The sequence below is a fragment of the Nyctereutes procyonoides genome, unplaced genomic scaffold, assembly GCF_905146905.1.
Source record: "Nyctereutes procyonoides isolate TBG_1078 unplaced genomic scaffold, NYPRO_anot_genome, whole genome shotgun sequence".
Lineage (NCBI taxonomy): Eukaryota > Metazoa > Chordata > Mammalia > Carnivora > Canidae > Nyctereutes > Nyctereutes procyonoides.
This window is the reverse complement of record NW_026575051.1, coordinates 34,951,666-34,973,768: the sequence shown is the minus strand read 5'-3', so window position 1 is coordinate 34,973,768 and position 22,103 is coordinate 34,951,666. Positions and strand designations below refer to the sequence as shown.

Below are 22,103 nucleotides of genomic sequence, written 5' to 3'. Positions count from 1 at the left end.
AAAGAAAATAATATTTAGCATGTATTACTGGGCACTGTGATTTGTAAGAATTATTTTATTTGATTCTGACAATAGCCTCACAAGTAGGCACTGCAATCATCGCCAATTTATAGGGGAAGAAACTGAGGTGTGGATAACTTAATAATTTTTATAACTAATAGTAGTTGAGCCAGGACTCAAATTTATGAGTATTTAATACAAAAATAAAATAAAACCCACTGAAACAAAAACAAAAAGCTAGATCTTATTCTAGCTTTAATACAAAGCTTAGCCTATTAATGTGTGTGATAATTTTGATGGTTTCTCTTTCCAAAAGAAAAGTATTGGGAAGTATCTATTACTTATTTTGAAACAGGATTTGGGGTTTTATTCTAAACATACAAATAGCCTCAGTATTCTTCTTTACTATACCTGCGGAAGGAAGAATACTTTCATAGATACTTTTTTTCTACTGAAAATTTTAAAACAGTTCCACATCTTGTAGTATCAGCTTCTTGAAATTGTATTTACATTGTGATCTTTCACTTTTATTCATAAAACTCTGCTGTATATGTCTGAGTGATACAAGTGCCTGATTTCATTTTTTTCTGACACATTAGTATGGCAGCAATACTCTTTTTCAGCCACTGACTTAGGCTCTTCTTTCTGAAAGTAAATTGAATATAGCTATTTGATCTTTTAAATATATGGATATATATATTTAGAAACTGTTAAGAGCCTGATGCAGAAGGAAAACACCTTTGAGCTAGTGTACTGGAAAATTCTGTTATAATTCTGTGCCCCCTAGTGGTACTCACGTTTTACCAAAACTTTTTTCAAAGAGAAATTAAGAAGGTAACCTTTATTAAGCTCCCAAAACTTACTCGTTTTTTCAACAAGCAATCATTAATTTCAGGTGCTGTGCTAGCTGGAGTGGGTACAGAGATGAAAAACAGTCCTGAATCTTATGACATTCATCATCTAGTCAGGGAGATGGATAAATGGGCAAGTAACTTTAACATGGTGATGAGTTCACGGAGGAACATCCTTTACAAAGGATGTTATGTGAAACTACAGAAGGTTTCCTGAAGAATGCAATAGCTGATCAAAATCTTAAGGAGTACCTGCACCTTGGTGAGACATGAAAGCACAAAAGTAAGGCAATAAGGCACTATATATAAACATACATGTATACATTACATATATATGCGTGTGTGTGTGTGTGTGTGTGTGTGATGGTTGAAAGTTATAGGTTGGGATCGATTACCTGGAAAAACAAAGATTGGCTTAAACGGAAGAGGCCTGAAGGCCCAATGCTGTGAGCGTGAGCATTTAGGACAGTTTGGGTATGGATAAAGGAAGAAGAGAGAAGAAGATCGAAACAGAAAAAAACAGAGTGACCGCAGATAATCCGTGCCACCATAGCCAAAAAGGAAGCTTTAACAGAGAAATGTTGGAAAGAGATCAAATGGGACAAGAATTTTGGATTTGGCAATAAGAAACTCATTTGAAGAAGTACTTGTTTCTGTTTTTTGTTTCCTTGCAGAACTGTAGAAATAGGAATTGGGTCAGAGTGGGCAAAGAAAGAATTCGGAGATGAGGGAGTGGAGATAATGGTTCTGAGGGGTAAGAAAGAGGCAGCAGCAAACAGAGGATTTGGGTTTGAGGGAGCTTCTAAACAAAACACAATGTCAACTCATGTAAGACTTGAATGGCCATCATGCCACTCCCACGGGTCCAAATGGCTGAGTCTGAACTTTGATGGGATGACTGAGCTGCAATTTTGACTGGCAATATTTCACTGCCAATTGTGAGGTCTGAGGCAACTTGGACAATATGTATTGACTCTTACTACTTTTATAGCATTTTAAATAAAAACTATCATTTTTTATTTCTAACATTTACCAAAGAGGTCCAATTTAATAAATATGCATTTTTCATGTTTAGTTTTACTTGGAAGGAAGATGCATGTTGGATAAATAATATATTTTTGTTTGATTTTATCTATAAGGAAAGGCTGAGGAACTAACCAGATCATTTAAGAAAATCTATCTATTCCTTTATCCATCCATCTAGTTACATAATTATATATGTTTAAAGGCTGATATCTCTTAAATATTCAACACAGTTTTCAAACAGTGCCACTCAGAACTATAGGGGAACAACTGGAGTCCTTCAGATAGGTCAGGAATTGGCAGGAGTGGAGCATCCAAGTTCCTAGCATTTTAACTAAGGTTTTGTTTCTCTCTATTATTATGAGACTTCTGAATATAATTATATTAAAAAGGCTGTTAAAATTATGTTTGAAAACTAATAACTTGAAGATTAGTCCTGTTTTCTGAGCTCTTAAGAGTAACAATACTTTATGCTTTTTGAGTCATGGCTACAAAATCATAAGACTTGTGGCTCACTTGGAGAAAAAGGAGAAGGCCAATGAAAGCCAGAGTTCACAGGCCTGAGGGTATAGTCATCCTGAGGTCTGCAGCTCTGTGGCTGGGATGCTCTGGATCATAGAAGGTTGAGATCAAAATGGTACAAAGAAACATTGGACCTAAAAAACAACAACAAAAAATTAGAGCTTGTGTAGAAATCTTGAAAGTAAAGACTTAGTTCGCATGAAAGATAGGTGTCCTGAAAAACAGGGGGAAAGTGGGATTGCAACTAAATTGCTTCCTTTTTTCATTTTTTGCTGCTATGGTATAACATTTTGTTGAGATATGATATAAGGTCAATACAATAGAGGGAATGTTGCTTGTTTTCAAAGTTTTTGCTTTTGTTTTTTTTTTGTGTTATTTTGTATGTAAGACTGAAGCATATTGAGAAAAAGAGGAACAGAATTGAAAACTGTTTTAAGAAAGAAGATAGTTCATGATATGAATAGGAAGATTAAAAACAAGGAAGAAAAAGGGGGCAACAAGACCTGGTATTGTTTTGGGTGGTGAGAATCAAACATGGAAAAATAATTGCTAATAAGTGTGCTAATAAATTGCTAATAAATTGCTTTTTAAAAACATTTTTTTTAAATTTACTTATGAGAGACACACAGAGAGAGGCAGAGACACAGGCAGAAAGAGAAGCAGGCTCCCTGTGGGGAGCCCAATGGGGAACCCTGTGATCAGACCCTGAGCAGAAGGCAGACGCTCAACTGCTAGGCCACCCAGGCATCCCGGCTTTTATTTTTTAAAGATTTTATTTGTTTATTTGAAAGAGAGTGAAAGAGAGAGAGAGAGAGGGAGAGGAAGAGAGAGAGAGAGAGAGGGAGAGAGAGAGAGCACAAGCAGAAGGAGAGATAGAGAAGCAGACTCTTGGTTTAGCAGGGAGCCTGATGTGGGACTTGATCCCAGGACGTGGGATCATGACCTGAGCTGAAGGCAGATGCTTAACCAACTGAGCCACCCAGGAGCCCACTAATAAACTACTTTTTAAACTTCTCAGGGCTTACAGTCAGAAAAAAACTTTTTTTTTTCTTTTCTTTCTTTTTTTTTTTTTTTTTTTTTTTTTTTAGGGAGTGAGAGAGCACAAGGAGGGCAGAGGGAGAGGGAAAGAGAGAATACTAGGCAGGCTCCATGCTGAGCATAGAGCCCAACATGCGGCTCCATCTCATGACCCTGAGACCCTGACTTGAGCTGAAATCAAGAGTCAGATGTTTAACTAACTGAACTACCCAGGTACCCCCAGGAAAAATTTCTAAGGTGTTAGATCCTGGCTCCGGCTGAGTTCCTGAATTTCTCTGTCTTCATTTCTTTCACCTTTAAAGTAGGGATAATAACTGTTTCACAAGGCTTTGGTGATGATTAAATGGAATAGTTTACGTAATGGAATAGTTTACGTAAAGGCCTTAGCATAGTATTCAATAAATACTAACTACTGTTACTACTAACATTCATGCACATCAAGATTTGCCTTAGGTTCGATTTTTTATTTAGACTGCAATTTGAAAATAATAACTGATTAATTTTCTGAAATATTAGCTTCTGTAATTTTTAACATTTAACTGAAATTCAGCAGGCACTTAAAAATTCTAGATATATGAACTTGGGATGTTCAAGGCAATCCCTGTAAGACTCCAAGCTGATTTTTCAGGAGAAGCTATGCAGAATAAAAGGGAGTGGCATAATATATTCAAAGTGCTGAAAGAAAAAAATTCCAACCAAGAGTATTCTACCAGGGAAAATTATCATTCAGAATTGGAGAAGAGATAAAGAGTTTTTCCTGACAAGCAAAAACTAAAGAGTTCATCACCATCAGCCTTACAAGAAATGTTAAAGGGACTCCTTTAAGCTGAAAAGAAAGGGTGCTAATTAGTAACAAGAAAACATATGAAATAATAAATCTCAGTGGAAAGATAAATATGTAGTAAAGGCACTGGATTAATCAATTATAAGGCTACTATGAAGATTAAAAGACAAAAGTCTTAGAAGTAACTATGATTACAATAAGTAGTTAAGGCATCCACAAGATAAAGAGATGTAAAATACGATATCAAAAACATAAAATTTAAGAGGTGGAAAGCAAAAATGTTGAGCTTTAGAATGAGATCAAACTTAAGTGCTTATCAACATAAATTAGGTTATTATGAATATAAGTTTTTATATGTAGACCTTATGGTAACCACAAAGAAAAAACCTATAGTAAAACCACTAAAGATAAGCAGAAAAGAATATAAGTACACCACTAAATAAAGTCACCAAACCAGAAGGAAAAAGCATAATATATAATAAAAAAAGAATAGAGAGGAATTACTGGGATGCCTGGTTGACTCAGCAGTTGAGCGTCTGCCTTCGGCTCAGGGCATCATTCCGGAGTGCCAGGATCGAATCCCACATCGGGTTCCCTGCATGGAGCCTGCTTCTCTTTCTACCTATGTCTCTGCCTCTCTCTGTGTGTGTCTCTCATAAATAAATAAATAAACAAATAAATAAAATCTTAAAAAAAAAGAATAGAGAGGAATTACAAAAACAGCGAGTAAACAACAAAATGGCAGTAAGTATATTTAAGTGTAAATGGACTAACTTCTCCAATTCAGACACAGAATAGCTGAATGCTGTCTACAACAGACTTACTTTAGATGTAAGGGCACATATAGACTGAAAGTGAAAGGATGGAAAAAGACATTCCATGCAAAAGGAAACCAAAGAAAGTTGGAGTAGCTATAATTATATCAGACAAAATAGACTTTAAAACAAAAGCAGCAAAGAGGGACAAGGCTGGGTATTACAAAATGATAAAAGGGTCATTCCAACAAGAGGACATAATTTTGTAAATATTTATGCACCTGGGATCCCTGGGTGGCGCAGTGGTTTAGCGCCGGTCTTTGGCCCAGGGCGCGATCCTGGAGACCCGGGATCTAATCCCACGTTGGGCTCCCGGTGCATGGGGCCTGCTTCTCCCTCTGCCTGTGTCTCTGCCTCTCTCTCTCTCTCTGTGACTGTCATAAATAAATTTAAAAAAAAAGTTCTTAAAAAAATATTTATGCACCCAACATAAGAATACTTAAATATATAAGAAAACATTAACAGAACTAAAGGGAGAAATATACAGCAATATAATAATACCTCATTTATATCAATGGATAGATTATCCAGGCAGAAAATCAATAAGAAAACATTGGCCTTAAACAGCAGATGGACTTAAAAATATATACAGAACATTCCATTCAAAAGCAACAGAATAGGGATCCCTAGGGGGTTCAGTGGTTTAGCTCCTGCCTTCAGCCTAGGGCGTGCTCCTGGAGTCCCGGGATCGAGTCCCACATCGGGCTCCCTGCATGGAGCCTGCTTCTTCCTCTGCCTGTATCTCTGCTTCTCTTTCTCTCTGTGTCTCTCATGAATAAATAAATAAAATATTTTTAAAAAAGCAACAGAACAAATATTCTTCTCAAGTTCACATGCAACATTTTCTAGGATAGATCATATGTTAGGCCACAAAACAAGTCTTAATAAATTTAAGAGAATTGAAATAATATCAAGCATCTTTTCCAACCACAATGGTATCAAACTAGAGATTAATAATGTGAAGGAAACTGGAAAATTCACAAATATATGGAGATTAAACAACATGCTACTGAATAAACAATCAAAGAAGAAATAAAAAGAAATACAAAAATATCTTGAGACAAATTAAAATGGAACTATAACACACCAAAATTTGTGGGATGCAGCAAAAGCAGTTATAAGAGGGAAGTTCATAATGATAAAAACCTACTTCGAAAACAAGAAAAGTTTCAAATAAACAACCTAACTTCACTCCTCAAGGATCTAGAAAAAGAACAAAGCCCAAGTTACTAGAAGAAAGGAAATAACAAAGAGCAAGGCAGAAATAAATGAAATAGAGACTAAAAAGACAACAGAGAAAATCAATGAAACTAAAAGCTGGTTCTTTGAAAAGATAAAGTTGGCAAGCTTTTAAGCTAGATTCACCAGGAAAAAAAGAAAGAGGACTCAAATAAATAAAATGAGAAATGGAAATGAAAGAGGAGATGTTACAATGAACACCACAGAAATACAAACGATCATAATAGACTATTATGAATAATTACATGCCAACAAACTGAACAACCTAGAAAAAATGAATAAATTCCTAGAAACATACAATCTATAAAGCCTGAATCATGATAAACTAGAAAATCTGAACAGACTGATCAATGTCCAGGACAGGATTTCTTCACTGGTGAATTCTAGTAAAATTTCAAAGAATTAATACCAATCCTTCTCAAACTCTTCCAAAAAATATAAAAGAAGGGAACTCTTCATTTTATAAGGCCAGCATTACTCTGATACCAAAACTACACAAGGATGACACAAGAAAATTACAGGCCAATATCCCTGATGAACACAGATGAAAAAAGATTCTCAACAAAATATTAGCAAGCCAAATTCAACAATACATTAAAAATATCAAATACCAAGATCAAGTGGTGTTTCATCCACAGATGCAAGGATAGCTCAACATCTGCAAATCAATCAATGTGAAAAACCACATTAACAAAACGAAGGACAAAAGGACTAAATAGATGCAGAAAACTCATTTGACAAAATTCAATATCCATTTAAAATAAAAAACTCTCAAAAAAAGTGGGTACAGAGGAAATGTTACTCAACATAATAAAGGCCATATCTGACAAGCCCACAGCTTACATCATACTCAATTGTGAAAAGCTGAAAGCCTTTCTTATAAGATCAGGAACAAGACAAGGGTGTCTATTCTAACCGTTTTTATTCGACATAGTATTAATTTGGAAAGAAAAACAAATAAGCATCCAAATTGAAAAGGGGATAAGTAAAACGCTATTTGCAGATGTCATGATCTTAGAAAACCCTAAATACTCCAACAAAAACTGTTAGAACTGTTTAATAAACAAATTCAGTTAAGTTGCAGAATACAGAATCAATACACAAAAATATGTTGCTTCTATATACCAATAAATTATAAGAAAGAATAATAAACAATTATTATTTACAATCCCATTTACAATTACAAATAATAAAATAGCTAAAAATAAGTTTAACCAAGGAGGTAAAAGACCTGTATATTGAAAACAGATATTAATGAAAGAAATTGAAGAAGACACAAATAAGTGGAAAAATATTCTACATTCATGGATTAAAGAATCAATATTAAAATGCCCATACTACCCTAAACAATCTATAGGTCCATTGGAGTCCCCATCAAAATTCCAATGCCACTTTTCAAAGAAATAGAATAAATAATCCTAAAATTTGTATGGAACCATAGAAAATCCTGAACAGCCAAAGCAATCTTTAAAAAAAAATGTTTAAATTTAAATTTGATTAATTGACATATAATGTATTATTAGTTTCAGAGGTAGAGGTCAGTGATTCAGCCATAAAAAATAAATTTTGTCACGTGTGACAACATGGATGAACTTGATAAGCATTATGCTAATTGAAATATGTTAGAGAAAGACAAGAACCACATGATCGCTCTTACATGTGGAATTTATAGCTGAAGAGAACAGATTGGTGGCTTCCAGAAGCACAGGGGTTGGGAGTAGGAGAAAATGGATGAAAGGAGTCAAAAGGTTAAAAAAAGGAGAGAAAAGAAAAAAAATAAAGCCATCTTCCTGATTTAAAAATATATACATATATTTGTTCTATTATCCAAGGTCAATTTTTTAAAAATTTTTAAAAAGAAATATGAACTTGTAAAAAAAATATATGGTTTTAATAGGTAGACCTTAAGAAAACCCAGAAATAACACTTCAAGAAATTTTGCAGATGATAGCTTTCAGGGGAACTATTTGTGGAACAATTGAAAGCAACCATATCTGATACTATACCAGGCTCTGCATTCATTTGTTATTTAATAATACTTTATTAAAGGTTATAGATATAATTAAATTAAAGAAACCTTAACATATATATTGCTAGATACTATTGTACTAACAGCAATATTCAAGTGCTAATGGGTTTTTAATTCTTTGACTCTAAATATATGTGATATTGATGATAGGTGTTGAATTCATCTTCCTAGAATACCTATGAATTTATCATTCTGAAGTTTGTCTGGATGACAGAAGTTTCAGAATTTGGTTAAAGCCTTAGAATAAGTCTGAAAAGCATATCTACAACTTTGCATATAACCTCTAGGGTTCATAGAAACTCTGAAACAATTTATAAAATCTGAAGTTTATGGATCCCAGAATGTGGATCCTTGGACTGTATTCTTAAAGGAATGAATTTTACAAGGATTCTCTGGAATGAACTGGACATATGGGAATATTTGGAGAAGCAGAAACTTGATCTCCCTGGAATAGCCCATGCTGTTTCTCAAGCTGAAGTTATGAATACCCTGATGACATTTATCGAGACAGGAAGACCTATGGTCACCATAAAGCCATTGAATTGGCAAAACTGATATTCTGGATCACTGCCTAACCAGAGATGCTGTTAACTATCCTACAATGCACAGATAGTTCCAACAGAGTTAACCTACCCCAAATCCCAAGGTTGAGAAAACCTGCTTTTGACATACTTTTAAAGCCAGGCTTTGAAGATATTGAGCTGGGGTGTTTTGCTATTTTTTGGTAATATACACTGGTATATATACCATTTGCTTCTATATTTAGAATTTTAGGTTTTTTGTATATGCCTGGAGAAATGATGCTAGTTATTCCTAAGAAAAATATTTTCCCATTTTAAAGTAAAATCTTTAAATGTATGTAATACCAAGGAATGTCGTCAACAAGTAAGTATGGCTATCTCAGCAATATTCTAAAAGGTTAAAGCAGCATTAGAATTTATTTATACTTAAAAATTAACATATTTTCCTGCTTCTACCACAAGACCCACATGAAAGAGGTAGTAAAAGAGAGAATAAATGAATCCCCAGTTGATACAGTTTTGAGGGCTCTTTGTGACATTTTCTCTTGACTGTATTAGAATACAGATCCTTTAAATAACAATGTAGATTCATTCAAGCTTTATCTAATTCCAAATAAGTTTATACAAGAACTCCAAATTTCTTACTTCATTTGGAACACTGAAATGCTTGTTTGTATCCATTATTTCATAGAAACATAAACTGCAAGCAAGTGTAATTTCAAAAATAAACACAAAAACAAAAAGGCAAAAAGAAAGAAAGACTTAACAGGGGGTTTGTTTGATAACATCATATGTTCTTTGCCTTCTGAGAGAGGTTACAAGAAACCGAATTTTATTTCATTTCCGGGAAAAGGAAAACTCACTGCATGGTGCTGTCAGGGGTCACAGACTCTAGGTAGAACAAATTCTCGAGGGGTTCCCATGGATTCAAATGCAAGTTAAACTGAAACAATGCAAATCAACAATGTAGGTGTGGGATCCCTGGGTGGCGCAGCGGTTTGGCGCCTGCCTTTGGCCCAGGGCGCGATCCCGGAGACCCGGGATCGAATCCCACATCGGGCTCCCGGTGCATGGAGCCTGCTTCTCCCTCTGCCTGTGTCTCTGCCTCTCTCTCTCTCTCTCTCTCTCTCTCTCTCTCTGTGACAATAATAAATAAATTTAAAAAAAAAAAAAAAAAAAAAAAAAAAAAAAAAAAAAAACAATGTAGGTGTTCAAAAATGTTAGTTAAAGAAACACAAAAAATTTAATGTTATCCTCAGTCATAGGCATTGCATGTAATTCAGATAGTAATTGACTTTTCAATGAACAGTAGAAAGTAAATATTTTTACACACACATACACACACACAAACAACCTGAAGTAATAAAGGAACACAGTATTGGTATTCTGTTTCTGTCATTGTGGGTCCAGCATCCCTTACAAGCCAAAAACTAATGAAAATGAGAATCCTGACAAGTAAGTGGAGCTATCACCCTAAAAATAATTGCCAAATTCAAGCGAACTTGAGATTTAATTTTCATAGAGTGTTGGTGTTGAGGATAGACAATGGCAGGAGGCAAAACTACTCAAGATAAAAGATTTAATAGATGATTCTCCCAGCATAGAATCTCAATGGACTAAATCTCCAATTAAAAGACTAACAGGAAGAAGACAAAAATAAAAATTACCTGTCTTTAAAGGGAATATAAGGGAAGGGAGAAGAAATGTGTGGGGAAATATCAGAAAGGGAGACAGAACATAAAGACTCCTAACTCTGGGAAATGAACTAGGGGTGGTGGAAGGGGAGGAGGGCGGGGGGGGGGGTGGAATGGGTGACGGGCACTGAGTGGGGCACTTGACGGGATGAGCACTGGGTGTTTTTCTGTATGTTGGTAAATTGAACACCAATAAAAAATAAATTTATTAAAAAATTTGGCAATGGGTTTATAAAGGAAGCTTTCCCAATGATTTTAACAAATGAGTTCAGAAGCATTTGCAAACTAAGTCATATCTGGGTAATTTAAAAAGGCTATTACTTTCATTTAAAGATGTCCTTGGTTGTTAGTTTCTTCAGGAACTTACAAGAAACAAATCTAAAAATGCTATCCACGGGGATCCCTGGGTGGCTCAATGGTTTAGTGCCTGCCTCCAGCCCGGGGTGTGATCCTGGAGTTCCGAGATCGAGTCCCACATCAGGCTCCCTGCATGGAGCTTCTCTCTCTGCCTGTGTCTCTGCCTTTCTCTCTCTTTCTCTCTCTCTCTCTCTGTGTGTGTGTCTCTCATGAATAAATAAATAAAATCTTAAAAAAAATGCTATCCACTATGAAGTGAGGTTTCAATGAATACTGCAGATGACATTCCAAAGAATGGGAGCTTACTGCCAAAATAACAAACACAGGAGGAAACAGTACAACATGAATGAGCACCATAGAGTAAAAAACAAAACAAAACAAAACAAACAAACAAACAAAAAAACAAAACCCAAAACCAAAAAACAAGTGAAACAACTAGCAAAACTTTTAGATATTGGATTTATAAAACATAATAAATGGCAATTTAGCTTTTAAAAAATACCTTAAAAAAAGAAAAGGTTAAGGGGCACCCGGGTGGTGCAGTTGTTGAGTGTCTAACTATTGGTTTCAGCTCAGGTTGTGATCTCAGGGCCATGAGATTGAACCCTGAGTCAGGCTCTGTGCTCAGAGTGGAGTCTGTTTGCGATTCTCTTTCTCTCTGCCCCTCCAGCTAGTGCTCTCTCTCTCTTCTTTAATAAATCAATAAATTAAAAAAAGAAAAGGTTAAAATATAAAGTGCAAAGAAATTAAACAAATGGACTTAAAAATAAAATAGAACTTTCAGAAATGAAAAAATATTGAAATAAAAACAGTGATTATGTTTAATGGATAGATACTTCATGAGAAGATAGTGAACTAGATGATGGATCTGAAGACTTTATCCAGAATGCAGCACAGTGAGAAGAAGAGAAAATATTACAGAAAAGAGACAAGAAGAACAGACTGAAAAAATATAATTCAATTCAAATAGTTGGAGTTCTAGGGATAGAGAAGAAAAAATGAGGTAGAGGCAATATTTGAAGAGAAAATAAGGAGAAATTCTCTGATCTGATGAAAAATATCAATTACAGATTCATGAATCCAAGGTAGAATAAATATAAAATAAATTAACCCCTACATTACTTCGCTTAAAGTACAGATTGCCACAAACTACCAGAAAAAATCTTAAAAACTACCAGAAGGAAAGGAAGTATAATAAGGCAGACAGTTGACTTCTCAGGAACAACAATGGTAGCCCGAAAATAGCAGGATATTTCAGTGGGGTGAGAGAATATACCTACCAATCTAGATATTATATACTTATCAAAAATAAACTCTCTCACTTTTCCTCATCTGATAATATTGTTTTTATTTTTTCATTCTTCAAAGTTATATCAAAAGATACTCTTCTAAAAACATTCATCAGATGTACTCCAGGCAAAAGGAAACCAGTTCCACATGGAGGATGCAAAAGGGATTAAAGAAAAAAGAAAGTGGTAAATATGTAGGTAAATAAAAACAACTTTGAATGCACAAAACAATGCTTCTTTTGTTGATTTAAAACATGGTAGAACATTGACATCCAATAAAAATTACATATAAGTCAGGCAATTCATGATCAGATTTAAAGATTTAATAAGATCATTGTTTAAAAGGAGTGAAATTGTAATTTAAGATTTTGATAAGCAGGCATCTGGAAACGTTAAGGTAACCAGTGAAAGAAAAGATATAGAATATTTAACTTTCAAATCTATAAAGAAAATGAGTGAGGAAAAAGCATCCAATCAATATTTTAAAAAGGTAAACAAACAAGAAACAGATAAGGTGGGACAAATAGAAAGCACACAGAAACAGGATAGTAGAAATTATTCCACATAGAGATATCCTTCCCTTCTGAGCTCTCAATATTTAGATATTTGCAATAATGGCTTGCATATGTTTTATAAAAAATTATTGTCTGAACAATGAAAATCAGTTATGATATATCCACATGATGGACCAGCAAAAATGTTAAGTTCTGTGTGTGTTCAGGAAAGAGATTTTACAGTTCTTGCAGAAGTGTCTCAGCTGTTTCCCTAACAATGTCTTACCTCTTGCTAATGCTATTTTTCTGAGAGTTTAGTTACTATGTTTGCCTCTGCCAGGTACTTAGGGGCTGTAACAACTAGATCCAATTTAGATAGTCTCTATGCCATTTAACAAATGATTTCTTTAGTTATATAACAGTACATATTTGATATCAAACATACAAGACAATTTGCACTCAATACTGCACAGAATAAATACATACTACACACAATATACTCAAAAACATCCATTAAGCACTAAATAATTTTGTAAGTTGGGCTTGAAATATGCTATATAATGCAGAAATCTTTGTGCTTTGTCACATGAATTTTAGAGTGTTTTAGTGTTGTTTGGGGAAACTGATTTCAACTTTTTTAAATTTTTATTTATTTATTTATTTTTATTTATTTATGATAGTCACACACACAGAGAGAGAGAGAGAGAGAGAGAGAGAGAGAGAGAGGCAGAGACACAGGCAGAGGGAGAAGCAGGCTCCATGCACCGGGAGCCCGACGTGGGATTCGATCCTGGGTCTCCAGGATCGCGCCCTGGGCCAAAGGCAGGAGCTAAACCGCTGCGCCACCCAGGGTTCCCTGATTTCAACTTTTTATAATTGTTTGCAAAATTTTATTTGCAGGGATATAAAAGATTAAAAATACAAAGAAAGATCCATTTATAAGAAGGATTTTTAGTATTTATTAAAAAATAAAAGTCCCATCTAAAAACACCTCAGGATACAGCTTGAAAATGGAAGTTTGGAACAAAGATACATTGGAAAGTGGCAATTAAAAGAAAAATGTGATAATTATGTAAACATCAAACAAAATATATTTCAGGACAACAACATTAAGATAAATAATAGAGATAAAAAGCAAGCGGCATTATGGCGGCCTACGAGCAGATTCCAGAAGGGGCCCCTGAAACTAAAAGGTGTTGGAGAGCTCGGTGTGACCAAGCGGAAGAAGAAAAAGAAGGACAAGGACAAGGCGAAACTCCTGGAAGCGACGGGAACGAGCAAAAAAGAAGGAGGAGGAGAAGCGGTGCGGCCTGAACAAGTGAACCCCGGCCCAGGCAGCCTTCGAGAAGATGCAGGAGAAGCAGCAAATGGAAAGGATCCTAAAGAAAGCATCCACAAGCAGAGAGTGGAGGACTTCAACAGACACTTGGACACCCTTACGGAGCACTGTGACATTCCCAAAGTCAGCGGGAGAAGTAGCCTCCCCACTCAGGGTATGCAGTGGCATCGAGGGGAATTGGAAGGCAAAGTTAAGGTTCTGTTTGGTGCCTTTGGTATTTTCTAGAGACATTCTTTTACACACACCCTTGCGTTTTCTGCTGAGACAGATGCTTTCCAAAGCAGTGCGCCCTCTTGCTGGAACTTGATTAAAGTAAGACTATTCTTTTACTTAAAAAAAAAAAAAAAAAGGGAGAGAGAGATAAAAAGGATAATTACAAAGTAGAGAAAAGTTTCCATTTACAAGCATATTTAAGATTTTTAATTTGTATAGATCTATTTGTTGTTTTTTTTTAATTTTTATTTATTTATGATAGTCACACACAGAGAGAGAGGCAGAGACACAGGCAGAGGGAGAAGCAGGCTCCATGCTCCGGGAGCCCGACGTGGGATTCGATCCTGGGTCTCCAGGATCACACTCTGGGCCAAAGGCAGGCGCCAAACCGCTGCGCCACCCAGGGATCCCTGTATAGATCTATTTAATAATATAGTCTTTGTAGATAGATGTATGAAATGAAATGGATGAAAACACACATCAGAGTTTAAACATTTTAACATATTTGTCTCATGACAAAGAGATCATGAGAATCCAATCTGTGAGAGTACAGATCTGAATAACACAAGTAACAAGCCTAACTCAATGATTGGTTGCAAAATGCTCATTCTGTTCAAAGGTACTTAGAACTTTTACAAAATTAACCACATATTGTTGTCATAAAGCAAGGCTTACCAAACTTAAAATAACTAGTGTCACACATAATGTGTTCTGACCACAATGAAATTAAGTTAGAAATAATTGATACAAAGATAAGACAAAACTCATGCTTCTGGAAATAAACATTGCTAAAAGGACACATAGGTCAAAGAAGAAACATAATAAAATTAGAAAGTGCTGAGAACTGAATGACAATGAAAATGCTCCATATCAAACTGAGGTGACAAAGCTAATATGGTTCTTCAAAAAAAAAAAAATAAGAGCTTTAAGTCAATATGTTAGAAAATAAAATGTCTCAAAGTGAATGAGTTTAAGAAATTAGACAAACAAAAATCTAAATTCACTCCCCCAGAGCAAAGGGCAGGAAATAATAGAGAAGCAATGGAAAGAAAGCAGACATACAGGAGAGATAATCAACAAGGTTAAAAATGTATCATTTGAAATGAATAGCAAACCTGACAAATTCTGGTAAAAGCAAGAAAAAATAATATGAGCAATGAAAGGTGGGCAAAACTAGACATTATGTGTAGTTTATCTTTTTAAAGATTTTCTTTATTTATTTTAAAGAATGAGAGAGAGAGGTAGAGAATCTCAAGCAGATTCTGTGCTGAGCGTGATTCAATGCAGGGTTCAATCTCAAAACCCATGAGATTATGACCTGAGTCAAATCCAAGAGTAGGATGCTTAATAGCCTGAGCCACCCAGGTGCCCCAGCATTAGGTATAGTTTAAACGATAAAAAGATAATGTTCAAATATTATGCCAGTAAATTAAAAATATTGGATAAAATGATCTAATTCTTAGAAAAATACAAATCTAACTAAAGGAGAAATGGGGAAAATAATAAAATTTTCACTATTAAGAAATGTAACCGGTAGTTAAAAATCTTTCTCATTATATTCCCCAAAAGGCTCAATACCTTACTCCTATTTTCTTATTTTATTTTATTTTATTTTATTTTATTTTATTTATTTATTTTTATTTTCTTTTTAAAAAATATTTTATTTATTTATTCATGAGAGACACAGAGAAGAGAGAGAGGCAAAGACACAAGCAGGCTCCATCCAAGGAGCCCGATGCAGGAGTTGATCCTGGGACTCCAGGGTTACGCCCTGGGCCGAAGGCAGTGCTAATCCGCTGAGCCACCAAGGGATCCCCTACCTTACTCCTATTTTCCAGCAAACATCTAATAGATTAATTAATTCCAATCCTACACAAACTATTCTTAAGTATAGAAATAAAGGAAATAATCCCAGTTCATTTTATGCAGCTCTCTTTACCTTGATTTCAAAATCTGAAAGGACAGTATAAGGAAATTATGGGCCAAGCTAAGTTGTGAACAAAGATGTTAAAACCTTAACATCTGACAAATTTATGTTTATTCAGGAATATAAGGTGACTTAACAGAAAATGAATTGCAATAATATACCATATTTAAAAAATAAGGAGAAATATACTATCATCTGAATGGATACAGATAAAGGATTTGATAAAATTAAATTTCTCTTTGTGTTAAAATGCTTATCAAACTAAGAAGTGAAAGCAAAACATTTTCTTAATTAAAGTATTGTCAAAAGCCTGAGAGCATACCTAATAATAAAACTTTGAAAACATTCCTTTCAAGATAAGATAGAGACAAGGGTTCCTGCTATCGCCATAGTTGCATTTTACTTACGTAGCAAGGGAAGAAAAGGTATGATGTTTAAAAAGGAAAAATGCGTTTCTTATTTTTTACAGATGGCACAATTTTTTAAATGAAAAAACCTTTAAAGAATCACTTGGAAAATTTAGTAAGGCTGCTGGACACAATCAATGAAAACCTTCAATTGTATTTCTATACATTAGCAAAAAGAGTTAGAAAATGGAATTGAACAGAAATCCTTACATGAAATTTTAAAAATTAAGACCTAAGAATAAATTATCAAAAATTTGCAAGACAGGGTGTTGTATGGAGGTGTAGAATCGCTATATTGTGCACTTGAAACTGATAGTGCACTGTATGTTAACTGGAATTCAAATAAAAACTTAAAAAAATTAACAAAAAGTATGCAAGACATTCATGTGGAAAATTATAAAACTTAACCAAATGGCAATAAGACCTAAATGAATGGAGAGAAATGCCACATTTATGGGTGGGAAGATATAATTTAAAAAACATAAACTTCCCCTTTAGTTAATCTCTATATTCAATACAATTCTAATAAAAATTCTGATGGAACTTGTTTTTTGTTTGTGTGCTTTTTATTCTGTTATGGAACTTAATAAACCAACTTATTTTAAAATTTGTACTGAAGAGCAAAGAGTCCAAAAACAGCCAAGGCACTTCTGAAAAGAATAAACTTGCCTTACTGAAATAAATTGTAAAGAATAATTGTAAAACTATAATCAAGAGAGTCAAGAAGAGAGCCCAGAAACTGAATTGCAACATGTAAATCATTGACTGATGATGCATTAGCATTTCATATTAATGGTGATAAAGGGAATTCTAAATAAAAGGCATTGGGATAATTATGGGGAAAAATGAAATTGGGCTTAAACACAAACATAAAAATAATTTCCAAATGATGTAATGATGGAGAATGTCTTTATGCCCACAGCATAGAGATAGCTTCCTAAAATAAGACCCAAAGAATTTACTAATGGGACATTGAAATAGAGAACTTCTGTTGAGAATATCCACAAGTTAAAAAAAAGACAAACCAATTTGGAAGATATTTGCAATGTATATCACTAACAAACAACTAGAGTTTAGGATATATAAACAAATCACAGAAATCAACAGGAAAATGACAATCCAATAAAATGGGCTAAAAGGAAAAAAATAGCATAGTCATTTCACTTGAGAAAAACAGAAAGTCAGAAAATATGTAAGATATTCAATCTCATTAAATATCAGAGGAATGGTTAAGACCATTATGAGAAGTTAATTCATACCGACTACATTGGGAAACAAATTTAAATATGAGAACATGGTATCTTTGCCTAATGTATGAAGTCACAGACCAGTATATACTTCCACCGAAGTGCAAATTAGAGTATTTTTCAAAAATATTTGACATTTCCCAATTGAATTGAGGATATACCAACCCTGCAACCTAAAAATTCCACCCTTGTCCACCTTCCTGAAACCTCATGCACAAGGACACCAGGAAATATGTATAAGAATATTATTAGAAGCATTGTTTGTTAATAGCAAAAAACTGGAAACAACCCACTAGCAGGCTGGAAAATAAATCATGGAATATTCATACAAGAGAACAGTCAACAACTGGAAAATGAGTGAATTATTACCACATACAACATGGATGGATCTCAGGAGCAAAAAAGGCAAATTCAAGGAGACACTTGATAATTCCATTTATATAAAGTACTAAACTACACAGAAAAGAACAATATATTGATTGCATATATAAATATACTTGGTAACAATTTTTAAAAGCAAAGGAATGATACAGATAGAGAAGGGGATAGAGAGGGAGAAGGCTGGGAAATCAGAGATTGGGGGATACATTTAGGAGAAATATAAAATGATAGTAATTATGGGTTTCTGAAACCAGGGTGTAGGTAAGTGTGTGTTTGTTGAAGTGTTGCACTGCTATTTTTGTATTTTATACATATTTTATTTGTGCATTTTTATGTGTCTACACAATTTTTAATGAATATAATTTTTAAAACCTATTTTCAATAAGTGCTGTGGGGAAAACACATATTCATAATGTGATCACCCGAGAAACTTTTTTTTTTTAGAGAATTATTTATTTATTTGAGAGAGAGAGAGAACACAAGCAGGAGGGGCAAGGGAGAGGGACAGAGAATCTGAGGCAGATATGCCTTAGAGCACGGAGCCCTTGCAGGGCCTGCTCCTAGAACCCAGAGATCACGACCTGAGCCCAAACCAAGTGTCGGATGCTTAACCAACGGGTGTCACCCAGGTGCCCCAACCTGAGAAACTTCTAATAGTTCACTTTTGGTAGGAAAAACAGATGAAGAGCAGGATAATGATAGCTCACAAATCTTTACTATTTTTGACCTTAAGATTGCTCTAGGTAGAGGGATGAAATATCTTGAGATACAGGACAACATGATCTTTGAGTGAATTTGTCATCTGAGGGTACTTTAAGGTTAAGTAGGGTGTACTTAAAGACAATGCTAAGTAGGATTTATCTACAGACATTCCACATGATCTTTTGTCTTACTTTAAATTATAGTTCTTTTATGTGAAAATATCTTAACTGTTTTAGTCAACACTATGAAGTACCAACTATTGCTGCTTTATTTTGCAGGATTTTAAATAGGAACATCTATTCCAAGTATATACTCTTGAAAGTTTTTTCCCTCAATTATATGTGGTCTTTATATCTTTCCTCATTAGTGTTATCTGAATAGTTCCCCACTTGAAAGAGTTTATAATCTGTAACTCTTTGCTTAAGGCATGATTACTGACCAAGGAGCCACGTGTAGAAGCACTTAGTTATTCCTTTTTTGTAGTTGCTGTTGTCTTACAAGATGTGCCCTCAATCAATTGTAGATTGAGCCATGAACTTCTTGTGCAGGATTCCCCTCTTACTCTCTTATCTTCATAGACTCGTTTAGTGACTTTCCCAGAACTTCTTAGGCTACTGAAGACAAACTGAATGTAACAGTCAATTATCATCTTTCTTTCTAGCTAATGTAGTTTTTAAAACTAAAAGATGAAAACAAAACAAACTAAATCCCAACTGATACATTATTTTAAATTCAGCTGCCTTAAAAACTGTCAGTAGTAAACGAATTTATGTGATTAATATGGAAAATAAGTCTGCTCTCCTTCACCCCCACACTTCATTCTGTGTTTTAGTTGTATTTGTGCCAAGGAGTTTTGGCAATCTGTACATTTTTTTTAAAACCTCAAAAGTAAATAACAAAACACAGACCCCATGGTTGTGTGGTTGATTTTACAAAGTATTATGGCATGGATAACTGTGATAAAATTCTCCCAAATTTTTCTACTCCCACAAGTGCATCTTTGGAATCCTTCCATAACATGTGTTTTGTGTGTGTGTGTGCGCGCGTGTGTGATGTGTGTGTGTGTGTGTGTGTAATTTTTTTTATTTATTCATGAGAGAGAAAGAGGAGAGAGAGGCAGAGGGAGAAGCAGGCTCCCTGCAAGGAGCCCGATACGGGACTCGATCCCTGGTCTCCAGGATCACGCCCAAGGCCAAAGGCAGGCACTAAACCGTTGAGCCACCCAGGGATCCCCCTGTGTGTGTAATTTTTAAATTGACACTAAATTTATTTGATTCAAACTTTCAAAAAGTGTAGAATGATATTTAGTTGGTCTTTAGCACCCTGAAATAACTAAAAAAGCCAGAAAAAGTTTAGTTTTTTGATAACTAAAAAAGTTTTCAAAAATTTCGAAAAGCATATATGAGATAATAAAATATAGTGAAGAGTTACCTGGCCAAAATCTAGGATAAATGGAAAATTCAGACCAAGCCCAACACTAAAAGCTACTTTTGCCTAGAGGGTATTTGTCTATTCAAAGAAATAGCCGTGGAACTGAGCTGTGGTTTTGGCAACCTCCTGGGGCAAAAGGACAGACTTCAAAAATCATTTCCTACCCACTGCAGAGTCTGAAAAAGTGCTATACCCTGAGAGAAAGGGTGAGCCAGAAGCAAAGAGGCCCTTACTTAAGCCTGTAGCCTCAGCTGATGATACTTTTATAGTGTCCTCCAACTCCAGCAAAGGAAATGAAAATTGTCTTTTGAGGCCTCAAATTATTCTTGCAATTAATTTTTTCAAATACAATGATCAGAAAAGAAAATACAATAAATTAGAACCAGGAGAAAAAACTAGATGGTAGAAAGAGATCATAAAGCATTCAAATATTTAAATTCAAAGACATGTATTACAAGACAAATTATATTTAAAAGCCAAAAAAATTAAAAATAACATGCTTAAGATACAGAAAATTATTTTTAAAATGATACTGATTTTTAAAAAATCAATCTTCTTATCCTAAAACTATAACTAAAATTAAGAACTCAGTGAAAAAAAAAAGAACTCAGTGGAAAGATTTAATGATTTACTAGAAATAGCTGAAAAGAAAATTAATGAGCTAGAGAATACGTTAGAATAAATTTTCCACAATCCAGCATGAAGAGACAAAAAGATGGCAAATGCAAGGGATGTGCTAAGAGATACAGAGATTAGATTGAAAAGACCTAAAATAACACAGGTAGGAATTGATTTTGCTAGAGTTTGTTCATCTAGACCCAAGGGGCTGCAGAGCAAGATGAATGTGGTTATAAAAAGTCAACATGAAGGATCCTTGTGGTATTGGAAGTATTTTATCTCAATTGGGGTAAGGGACACACAAACCAGCATATGATATAAAATCGTACAAAACTGAACACACACACAAATAAGTACAAGTAAAACTGGAGAGATCTGAATAAGATCTGAGAATTGTCTAAGAGTCAGTCTCCTGGTTCTGATATATATTACAGCTTCACAAAATTTTAACATCAGGCAGAACTAGAAAAAGTGTATATGAGATTTCTGCATTTTTTTCTTACAATTTCACATGAATCTACAATTATTCCAACAAAATTTGAATTAAAAAAGCCCAGATCTTGACACATAATAATGAAAATGTAGGATACCTAAGGCAAAGAGAAAATTTGAAACACAACAAGAGAAAGAAATGGTAAATTACCTCAAAAGGTACAGCAGCCTGACTGACAGCTTGCCCCCTAACAGCAAAGATGCTAGGAGTCAGTAGAATAATATCAGTGTTTAAAGATAGACAGCTAGTGGATTTATTCTCTAAAATTAAGGTAAAATAAAGATATCTTCAGTTTGAAAAAAATGAGTGTTCAACACCTATAAAACTGTATTAAAAATAAATTCTAAAGGATAGGTTTAATAAGAATAAAAATGACTTCAGATGAAAGATTTAAGATGCATAAAAAGATTTAAGATGCATAAGGGAATAAACAGCAAACAGAGTCGTAAATATGTTAGTGTGTGAAATATGACAAGTTATCAGATATCTCAACCAGATATTAAGACCTAGTAATATTAAGACAGTGTGGAATAAATAAGACAGTTCAGTGGGGCAGAAGAGAGACCCTACAAGTAGAGTCATGCATGTACAGACATTGGATTAAGCAGTGGGAGCAGTAGAAAAGTATGCCTTTAAACAGTACAGTAATAGTTAAGTATATATGTGAAAAAAATTAATGTGGATCTCTA

The 22,103-nt window shown here is 34.4% G+C and overlaps 1 pseudogene; it reads left to right on the top strand.

The window, feature by feature from the left end:
* The first annotated feature begins 13,802 nt into the window (after positions 1-13,802).
* LOC129512380 (protein FAM32A-like) lies at positions 13,803-14,220 on the top strand (annotated as a pseudogene).
* Positions 14,221-22,103: the final 7,883 nt, after the last annotated feature.